We start from the raw sequence: 11,121 nt of genomic DNA on the forward strand, positions 1-11,121 counted from the left end.
TCTCTCCCTCTCTCTCTCTCTCTCTCTCTCTCTGTGTGTGACTATCATAGATAAATAAAAAATAAAAAAAAAACATAAAAAACAAGTATCTGACTATATTTAATATTGTTTGTAATACATGTAATTTTATCACATACACGTGCTAGTATAGTCATGTAAGTACCTATTAACGTTATTCATTTTCCAATAAACAATGTTGTAGACTATTCATTTTCTGCTGTATTTTCATAATGGTGATTCTTACTATTAAAAAAATACTGAATGAGTATTTGAAATGTTGTGAATATCATTTTAGGCATTGTGTAGGTGATAGGTAATAAAAGAGGACCTGAATAGCTTTAAAAAAGCTCTCTAAATAGAAAAACATTTTGTTGCAGATTTCTTTCTATACTGTTCCTTTTATACTGGGGTAGGGGATACACATTCTTTCTTTAGGTAGATTTGTTTCTGAAATATAAGATTTCTAATTTTGCTTCACTGACAGTGTAATTTTCAGGTGTTTATACATCTGGCTGGACACAAAATCAGCAGGTAGAGCTTACTAAATCTTAAAGCATATAGTTATTGCTGCCAGTATTATACTATCATTAGCATATTAATTGCAGGATAGCAGCAAAGATAATTCACATGGTTTGGTCTGGCAAAAATCCCTGAAGATCAGATGGTTTATATTATTTTCTAAAAATCTGTTTTATTATTTTGTGTCATTTTTTTGGTCTTACTTCCCTAACCAAGCCACCAAGAAATGTTAGGGGTTTTCTATTACTACCCCCCCCAAAAAAAAAATCACATTCGTATTTAGAGTTTAACTTTAGACCCAAACTTTTTGCATATATTTAAGTTCTCGTGCTTTATTATTGCAAATTATGGTATACTATGACAAGCGCTGTCTCTAAAAACTGTCACATATATTAAGTTAAAATTTTAAAGTGAGATTGAATTATCTTGAAAATCATGAAGCTCCATTTCAAGATTCCAGCATCTTCAGAGATTTTAATTTCAGATTTTCCTTATTACCTTAAGCAGCCAATTAAATACAGATCCCTAAAACCACTCTTTTTGAGTATACTTTGGTTATTTATAATTTCAAAAGGAAAAAAAAGGAAAGAGAAACAATCACTAGTCTAAAACATATGTTTCAGGGGAAACAAAAGAAAAAACTAGAAGAATAAATGCAAGTTTTCAAGGGAATAATGAAGAGTTATATGTTTCTTGAATTTAAAAGTGAAATTTAGAGGCGGGACAAGATGGCGAAGGATCAGGGTCCCCAAGTCACTTGTCCCCACCAACTTACCTAGATAATTTTCAAATCATCCTGAAAACCTATGAATTCAACCTGAGATTTAGAGAGAGAACAGCTGGAGCTACAGGGAGACGAGTTTGCACTTCTAACAAGGTAGGTAGGCGGAAAAAAAATAAAAAAGAATCCAGTGGGGGAGGGACCTCTGGGGGGAGCTGGGCTAAGACTGGGCACGAGGACCTCCAGGAGAGGGAAGCCCAGCCCCGGAGAATCAGGGACCTTAAAAATCGGCGCTGGATTCTTCCTGGAGGGAAAGGCACTCAGCAGGGAGCTCGGGCAGAACAGCAGGAGGGGCGGTGTCTCCCGGGGTCACTAACAGAAGAGGGGCGCCCGGCGGAGAGTGCACCACACACCGCAGGCCGGGTGCGGTGAAGGGCTGGAGTGCGCCCCGGGGCTTCGGGAGCAGCTTGGGGGGCAGCTCCAGGTGGAGGGGGCTGCACCCTGCTGCCTTCGGAAGCCGCGCTCTGGGAGCGGGGTTCTAGTGGTGCAGGCCCTGGATCCCAAGGCGCCGGGGGGACACAGCCCAGGGTCCTGCGCTCCCCCCAGGACAGGTGGAGGCAGGGAGGGCCCAGGACAGCGAGGACACTCCTGCTGCGGGGCGTCCCCGAGCTGTGCAGATCAGCACCCTCTGCCCCCGGAGCATCCAGGCCCCTGCGGACTGAGAGCTGCGGTAGTTACTGTGGGAGCTGACTCCAGGGCTGGAGAGCTGGCCACCGCCACTGTTGTTGTTCCTCCTGGTGTCAACCTGTGCCTGGGACAGAGTGGGGCCACCAGGGAAGGGGCCTCACAGGATAAACAACTCCCTCTGAGCCCAGCACCTGGCAGGGGGCGGGGCAGCTCCCCCAGGTACACACACCTGAGAGCACAGAAGCCACTCTCTCCCAGAAGACCAGCTGAAAGGACAGGGGAAGAGCAAGCTCTCAGCCTAGCAGCACTACAAAGCTCCAGGGGAGGTCAAGGGTTTTACAGTATATAGAACCCTCCTTGTTTTTGTTTTTGTTTTTGTTTTTGTTTTCTCATCCTTTTTCCAGTACAATTCGTTTTTAACCACTCTGCACTGAGCAAAACGACTAGAAAGAACTCACCACAAAAGAAAGAATCATAAACAGTACTCTTTGCCACAGAGTTACAGAATTAGAATTACAATTCCATGTCAGAAATCCAGTTCAGAAGTACAATTATAAAGCTACTGGTGGCTCTGGAAAAAAAGCATAAAGGGTTCAAGAGACTTCATGACTGCAGAATTTAGATCTAATAGGCTGAAATTAAAAATGAATTAAATGAGATGCAATCCAAACTGGAGGTCCTAATGACGAGGGTTAATGAGGTAGAACAAAGAGTGAGTGGCATAGAAGACAAGTTGATAGCAAGGAAGGAAGCTGAGGAAAAGGAGAAAAACAAAAGAACATGAGGAAAGGTTAAGGGAAATAAATGACAGCCTCAGAAGGAAAAATCCACGTTTAATTGGGGTTCCAGAGGGTGCCAAAAGGGACAGAGGAAGAAAACATATTTGAACAAATCATAGCTGAGAACTTCCCTAATTTGGGGAGGGAAACAGGCATTCAGATCCAGGAGATTGAGAGAGAGGTGCCCCCCCCCCCAATCAATAAAAACCATTCAACACCTCAACATTTAATAGTGAAACTTGCAAATTCCAAAGATAAAGAGAAAATCCTTAAAGCATCAAGAGACAAGAGATCCCTAACTTATATGGGGAGAAATATTAGATTAACAGCAGACCTCTCCACAGGGACCTGGCAGGCCAGAAAAGGCTGGCAGAATATATTCAGAGTCCTAAATGAGAAGCAGCCAAGAATACTCTATCCAGCAAGGCTCTCATTAAGAATAGAAGGAGAGATAAAGAGTTTCCAAGATAGGCAGAAACTGAAAGAATATGTGACCACCAAACCAGCTCTGCAAGAAATATGAAGGGGGACTCTACAAAAGAAAGAGGATGGACAAAGAAATAATCCACAAAAACAGGGACTGAATACGAATTATGATGACACTAAATTCATATTTTTCAATAGTAACTCTGAACATGAATGGGCTTAATGATCCCATCAAAAGACGCAGGGTTTCAGACTGGATAAAAAAGCAAGACCCATCTATTTGCTGTCTACAAGAGACTCACTTCAGACCTAAGGACACCTACAGCATGAAAATGAAAGGTTGAAGGACCATTTACCATTCAAATGGTCCCCAAAAGAAAGCAGGGGTAGCAATCCTCCTATCAGATAAAGTTTATCCCAAAGACTGTAGTAAGAGATGAAGAGGGACACTATACCATACTTAAAGGATCTATCCAACAAGAGGACCTAACAATCATGAGTATATATGATTAATTATGTATTTATGATTTATGAGTATTTATGATTCATTAATTATGAACTAATGTGAGAGTTGCCAAGTATCAATCAATTAATAACCAAAGTAAAGACATATTATTATTTTGTTTTGTTTTGTTTTGTTTTATTGATTTATGATAGGCACACAGTGAGAGAGAGAGAGGCAGAGACACAGGCAGAGGGAGAAGCAGGCTCCATACACCGGGAGCCTGACGTGGGATTCAATCCCGGGTCTCCAGGATCGTGCCCTGGGCCAAAGGCAGGTGCTAAACCGCTGCGCCACCCAGGGATCCCGTAAAGACATATTAGATAATAATACACTTATACTGGGAGACTTCAACATGGTGCTTTCTGCAAAAGACAGATCTTCAAAGCACAACATCTCCAAAAAAACAAGAGCTTTAAATGATACACTGGACCAGATGGATTTCACAGATATTTACAGAACTTTACATCCAAACACAACTGAATACACATTCTCAAGTACACATGGAACTTTCTCCACAGTAGACCGCATACTGGGTCACAAATCACATCTTAACCAATACCGAAAGATTGGGATTGCCCCCTGCATATTTTCAGACTTTGCAGACTTTTCAATGCTTTGAAATTTGAACTCAATCACAAGAAAAATTTTGGAAGAAATTTAAACACGTGGAGGTTAAAGACCATCTTGCTAAAGGATGAAAGGGTTAATCAGGAAATTTGAGAAGAATGAAAAAGATTCATGGAAACTAATGATAATGAAGATACATCCATTCAAACTCTTTGGAAAACAGAAAAAGCAGTCCTGAGAGGAAATACATCACAATACAAGCATCCCTCAAAAAACTGGAAAAAAAAAAAACCCTCAAATACACAAGCTAACCTTGCACCTAAAGGAACTGGAGAAAGAACAGCAAATAAAACCTACAGCAGGCAGAAGAGAGTTAATAAAGATTTGAGCAGAACTCCATGAAATAGAGACCAGAAGAACAGTAGAACATTTCAACAAAACCAGGAGTTGGTTCTTTAAAGAATTAATAAGATAGATAAACCATTAGCCAGCCTTATTAAAAACAAAAGAGAAAAGACTCAAATTAAAAAAAATCACGAATGAAAAAGGAGAGATCACCACCAATACGAAGGAAATAAAAACGATTTTAAAACATATGATGAGCACCTATACACCAACATATTAGGCAATCTAGAAGAAATGGACACATTTCTGGAAAACCACAAACTGCCAAAACTGCAACAGGAAGAAATAGGTAACCTGAACAGACCAATAACCAGGGAGGAAATTGAAGCAGTCATCAAAAACCTCCCAAGACACAAAAGTCAAGGGCCAGATGGATTCCCAGAAGAATTCTATCAAACATTTGAAGAAACCATACCTATTCTCCTAAAGCTGTTCCAAAAGATAGAAAGGGATGGAGTACTTCCAAACTCGTTCTATGAGGCCAGCATCACCTTAATTCCAAAACCAGACAAAGACCCCACCGAAAAGGAGAATTATAGACCAATATCCCTGATGAACACAGATGCAAAAATTCTCAACAAGATACTAGCCAATAGAATCCAATAGTACATTAAGAAGATTATTCATCATGACCAAGTGGGGTTTATCCCTGGGATGGAAGGCTGGTTCAACACTCGTAAAGCAAAAACCATGATAGATCATAGCAACAAGAGAAAAAACAAGAACCATACGATCCTTTTAATAGATGCAGAGAAAGCATTTGACAAAATACAGCATCCATTTCTGATCAAAACTCTTCAAAGTGTAGGGATAGAGGGAACATTCCTCAGCATCTTATGAGCCATCTATGAAAAGCCCACAGCAAATATCATTCTCAATGGAGAAACACTGGGAGCCTTTCCCCTAAGATCAGGAATAAGAAGGGATGTTCACTCTCACTACTGCTATTCAACATAGTACTAGAAGTCCTAGGCTCAGCAATCAGGCAACAAAAAGAAGTAAAAGGCATTCGAATTGGCAAAGAAGAAGTCAAACTCTCCGTCTTTGCAGATGACATGATACTATATAGAAAAAAACCTAAAAGCCTCCACCCCAAGATTGCTAGAACTTATACAGCAATTTGGCAGTGTGGCAGGATACAAAATCAATGCCCAGAAGTCAGTGGCATTTCTACACACTAACAATGAGACTGAAGAAAGAGAAATTAAGGAGTCAATCCCATTTACAATTGCACCCAAAAGCATAAGATACCTAGAAATAAACCTAACCAAAGAGGGAAAGGATCTATACCCTAAAAACTATAGAACACTTCTGAAAGAAATTGAGGAAGACACAAAGAGATGGAAAAATATTCCATGCTCATGGATTGGCAGAATTAATATTGTGAAAATGTCAATGTTACCCAAGGCATTTTCCACGTTTAATGTAATCCCTATCAAAATACCATGGATTTTCTTCAGAGAGTTGGAAAAAATCATTGTAAGATTTGTGTGGAATCAGAAAAGACCCTGAATAGCCAGGGGAGTATTGAAAAAGAAAACCAGAGGCCAGGGCATCACAATGCCGGATTTCAGGTTGTACTGCAGACCTGTGATCATCAAGACAGTGTGGTACTGGCACAAAAATAGATACATAGATCAATAGAACAGAATAGAGAACCCAGAAATGGACCCTCAACTCTATAGTCAACTAATATTTGACAAAGCATGAAAGACTATTCACTGAAAAAAAGTCTCTTCAATAAATGGTGCTGGGAAAATTGGACATCCATGTGCAGAAGAATGAAAGTAGACCATTCTCTTCCACTGTACACAAAGATAAACTCAAAATGCATGACAGATCTAAATGTGAGACAAGAATCCATCAAAATTCTAGAGGAGAACACAGGCAACACCCTTTTTGAACTTGGCCACAGCAACTTCTTGCAAGATACATCTATGAAGGCAAGAGAAACAAAAGCAAATATGAATTATTGGGATTTCATCAAGATAAAAAGCAAAAGAAGCAGTCAACAAAACTAAAAGACAACCTACAGAATGGGAGATTTGCAAATGACCTATCAGATAAAGGGCTAGTATCCAAGTTCTATAAAGAACTTCTTAAACTCAACACCAAATAAACAAACGGTCCAATCATGAAATGGGGAAAAGACATGAACAGAAATTTCACCGAAGAAGATATAGACATGGCCAGCAAGCACATGAGTAAATGCTCTGCATCCCTGGAAATCAGGGAAATACAAATCAAAACCACAGTGAGATCCCACCTCACACCAGTGACAATGGTGAAAATTAGCAGGACAGGAAACAACAAATGTTGGAGAGGATGTGGAGAAAGGGGAACCCTCTTGCACTGTTGGTGGGAATGTGAACTGGTGCAGCCACTCTGGAAAACTGTGTGGAGGTTAAAAATAGAACTGCCCTACGACCCAGCAATTGCACTGGTGGGGATTTACCCCAAAGATACAGATGAAATGAAACGGCAGGACACCTGCATGCAATGTTTCTAGCAGCAATGTCCACAATAGCCAAACTGTGGAAGGAGCCTCGGTGTCCATCGAAAGATGAATGGATAAAGAAGATGTGGTTTATGTATACAATGGAATATTACTCAGTCACTAGAAATTACAAATATCCACCATTTGCTTCGATGTGGATGGAACTGGAGGGTATTATGCTGAGCGAGGTAAGTCAATCAGAGAAGGACAAACATTATATGGTTTCATTCATTTGTTGAATATAAAAAATAGTGAAAGGGAGTAAAGATGGAAGGATAGAAAATGTGTGGGAAATATCAGTGAGGGTGACAGAACAAGAGAGACTCCTAACCATGGGAAACAAACAAAGGGTAGTGAAAAGAGAGGTGGGCAGGGGATGGAGTGACTGGGTGATGGGCCCTGAGGGGGGCACTTGACGGGATGAGCACTGGGTGTTATGCTATATGTTGGCATATCGAACTTCAATAAAAATACATACAAAAAATAAAAAAGAAAAGAAATAAAATAAAATTTAAAATAAAGGTGAAATTTAAGGAAAGCTGCCTGAGCCAAAAGGAAATTGCTATCATTTCTTGGATACCTACTCTGACATACAGCAGAGTAGGCAGTTATTGTTTATGCATAAAAGTGTGCCTGATTGGCATCAACATTACCAAAAATTATGGGCTTCAGATACAAAGTATCTATACAAAGAACGCTAGGTTCCCAGATAGCTAAAATCTGTGAAGTTGGAAAGTATGATGTTCAAGGATAGGAATTATGTCCTAAGAACTTTCAAGAATTGTATTTAACTAAAAATTGATTATTAGGAGAAAGTAATCCATTATTGTATTATCACCAAACTATCAATTAAACAAATTTATGTAAATATTTGCCTTAGGAGCTATGAATCCTTTAATTAAATAGGGTACGGGACATGAAAGTTTGATTGGCCTTGAGGTGACTTAAGGAGACCAGATCCAAGTAGGAATATGATGTTACAGAATTGGCTATTTTTCTATGCAAATGCTGTCCTCTGCTAGTACTATAGTGATAGCTATCAAGATACTATTTATAGTAATATGTAAATTCTTTTTGGGACTTGATTATTGGGTAGTCCAGAAAAATAACTGAACAAGTATATAGTTGAACAAGTTTGAGGCAAATAGGGACTCAGGGGAGGAAATATGAACATTTCAAATAAAGGCAATTAGAAAAGATAAATAATATATATGAATTTATGTGGCATATTTCTGTTCATTTTCTCATGTAAAGGTGTAAAGAGAACTACAGTTTGACTTTCAAACTCTTTAGTACAAGCAGTTTGTGATTATCTCCATTGTTAAAAATTGAGATTTATAAAATTTATAGTAGACAAACCAATAACCAATAAAGCAACTCAATTTGGAAGAACTAAGTCCAGGGTGAGTTCAAAATTAACAGATTTCTACTTCCAATGAGATTTAGCTAACATTCCTCAAAGACAGGTGTTCCCTCTAAAATATTCCCAAAGACATATAAGCTAACAAAATAAAGTGAAACAGTGAAGATCAAAATTTTATTCAGCATTTGAAGAAATTCCACTGATAAATGATTGTGTTGTATTGTTATTAGATATGAGAAGGGAATACATATTTGCCATTGAAAGAGATAAACATTTTCAAGACTGAAAGAACAAAAAGTGGTATACTTCATATTTATCTGAATGTCTATAGCCATTTTTTTACATTGGACATTTTCTAGCAATGCTATTTTTCTCCAATTCTACATATAAATAATACGTAAAATATAATTTATATATAAAATAAAAACTATATAAAGCAAATCTAGAGATCATTAGGTAGAAGTTTGGATAATACAATGCAAGCCCAACAATTCTTGTTACACGAGTAATGAATAGAAGAATGTTGTTTAGTGGGGCAAATACTGTTTTTATTGTATTTTTAAAATATTATCAGAGGCCATAGCAGAAAAGTTAGAAAATATCCCACCTCAATTTATCAGAGAATCCCAATCAATTCATAGTAGATCTGATTTTTTTCAACAGTAATTTTATAAATATGGTTTTCACCTATTGCTCTGTATATGATCCAATGATAAAGATCATTTGACAGATTGGCGTTAATTCTAAAAAAATACTATGAAAAATATATTCTTTATATAGATGAAGCTCTTGAGCCAAAGAAATAATATATAATGTGACTAAGATCAAATAGTGTTTGTCAGACCCTGGACCATACTACACAAAAAGTTAAGTTTATTAAAAAGTAGAACATAGAAAAAAATAGTTGAATTTTTTCCCCAAAATTCAAGAAAGCACAGATCAAGTAAACCCAAAATTCCTGACATTGTATAAAATAAGTATGGGAAGGATAAGAAGCAAAAAGTAAAGGAGATTCAAAGACACATAAAATTAAAAAATAAAAAGATAAGATGCCTTGAAAACAGTATATTTTACAAAAATATATAAACGGGTATGTGTCCAACAACAGAGCTTCGAAATATCCAAACTAATAATTTAGCTATAATTATTCCAAAAGAAGAGATATTTTTTTGTATTTCAATCTCTTCTCTCCATAATTTAAAGAGCAAGTAGAGAGAAAAATAAGTAAGATTAGAAAAGACCTGGACAAAACTCTTAATAAGCTGGTTTTATTGCCATTGATAAACCATACTCTCCCCCTCAACAACAAATTTTTGTTTATGGTCTTATTTATCATTAACACAAACAATATTCAGGGTCCCTGGTCCCTGAATTAAACCTCAAAATATTGAAAAGAACTGAGATCACACAAAGCATATTTCAGATCACAGTACTTGAAGATTAATAAGATATTTAGTCCCATATAGAAAAAAAAATGCCAGAAAAGGCAGAGAAATTAGTGCTTAGAGTAAAATGTTATCTGTAAAAGGCTTACAGAGAAAAGAAGGAATGACATCAGAGAACGGCTCAAAATTACAGTTAAGTCTCTCTATATAGAATCTTATGTCTCCAACCATTTAATAAAATAGCAGAATTGATAAGAATTCAGTAGCAAACTGAATAAAACCTCTACTTGTGTGTGTATATATATATATATATATATATATATATATATACACACACACTCAACATGCAAAAGATAATTTTCTTATATTGGCAACAGTTTGTTAGAAGATACAATATTAAAATCAAAGTTAGCAGTTTATATATATATGTGTATATATATATATATATATATATATATATATATGTCTTCAGAATTATGGAGTCTTTCATGTCAGAAGATGAAGATACACAATGTTGCATAAAATATTTTGAAAATATAAAAGTTTCAAAATTGATCTGTAGATACCTGTCAAAATCTTTACAAGATTTTGAGTTAACTTAGGCCAATTCTTCATAAAGGAACACAACAATAAACTTTTAATTATGAAAAAAAAACTTTTAATTATGGAAAAAATGAAGTGCCTGTAGAGTTTTTAACCAGTGCACAAAAGTGCTATTAGTGAAAGCTTATAGAAATAGAAACAAATAACTGACATAATAAAGAACCAGGAAATGAATCCATATATGTCAAAATGTGTCGGTGTGTATCTGAGCAAACACTGCTGCTGATCAGAGGAAAATGATGCTATAAAAAGTTACATACTTCCAAAACTACATGGATCCCTACCTCACTCCACATTCATATCCAACTATTAATTGTAGACTAGCATGTAGTCAAAGTTCTTGTTTCATATTGCTTCATAATAAAATTATATGCAATTTAATTAAATATACCACTGTACATGGATTTATATGTCTTTTGTTGATTTTTTCCGAAGTAGAGAACAATTTTTCCTTCAGTTTTTATGTGTGCCTATATTCTCTTACTTGGATTTTCAAAGATTGAGCTTAGAAACACATTTCTTTTCCCACAACTTAATTCTTCTGTATTTAAGTTACAGAGTAAATATCTAGGGTGAATTTTAATTAGTGTAACTCTTTTTGAACCAGAAATACATAGGTACTACACCCTCTTTAGTGCAAAAGAGGAGAAAAACATTTACTCCT

This window comes from Nyctereutes procyonoides, unplaced genomic scaffold (assembly GCF_905146905.1).
Source record: "Nyctereutes procyonoides isolate TBG_1078 unplaced genomic scaffold, NYPRO_anot_genome, whole genome shotgun sequence".
Taxonomy (NCBI): Eukaryota; Metazoa; Chordata; class Mammalia; order Carnivora; family Canidae; genus Nyctereutes; species Nyctereutes procyonoides.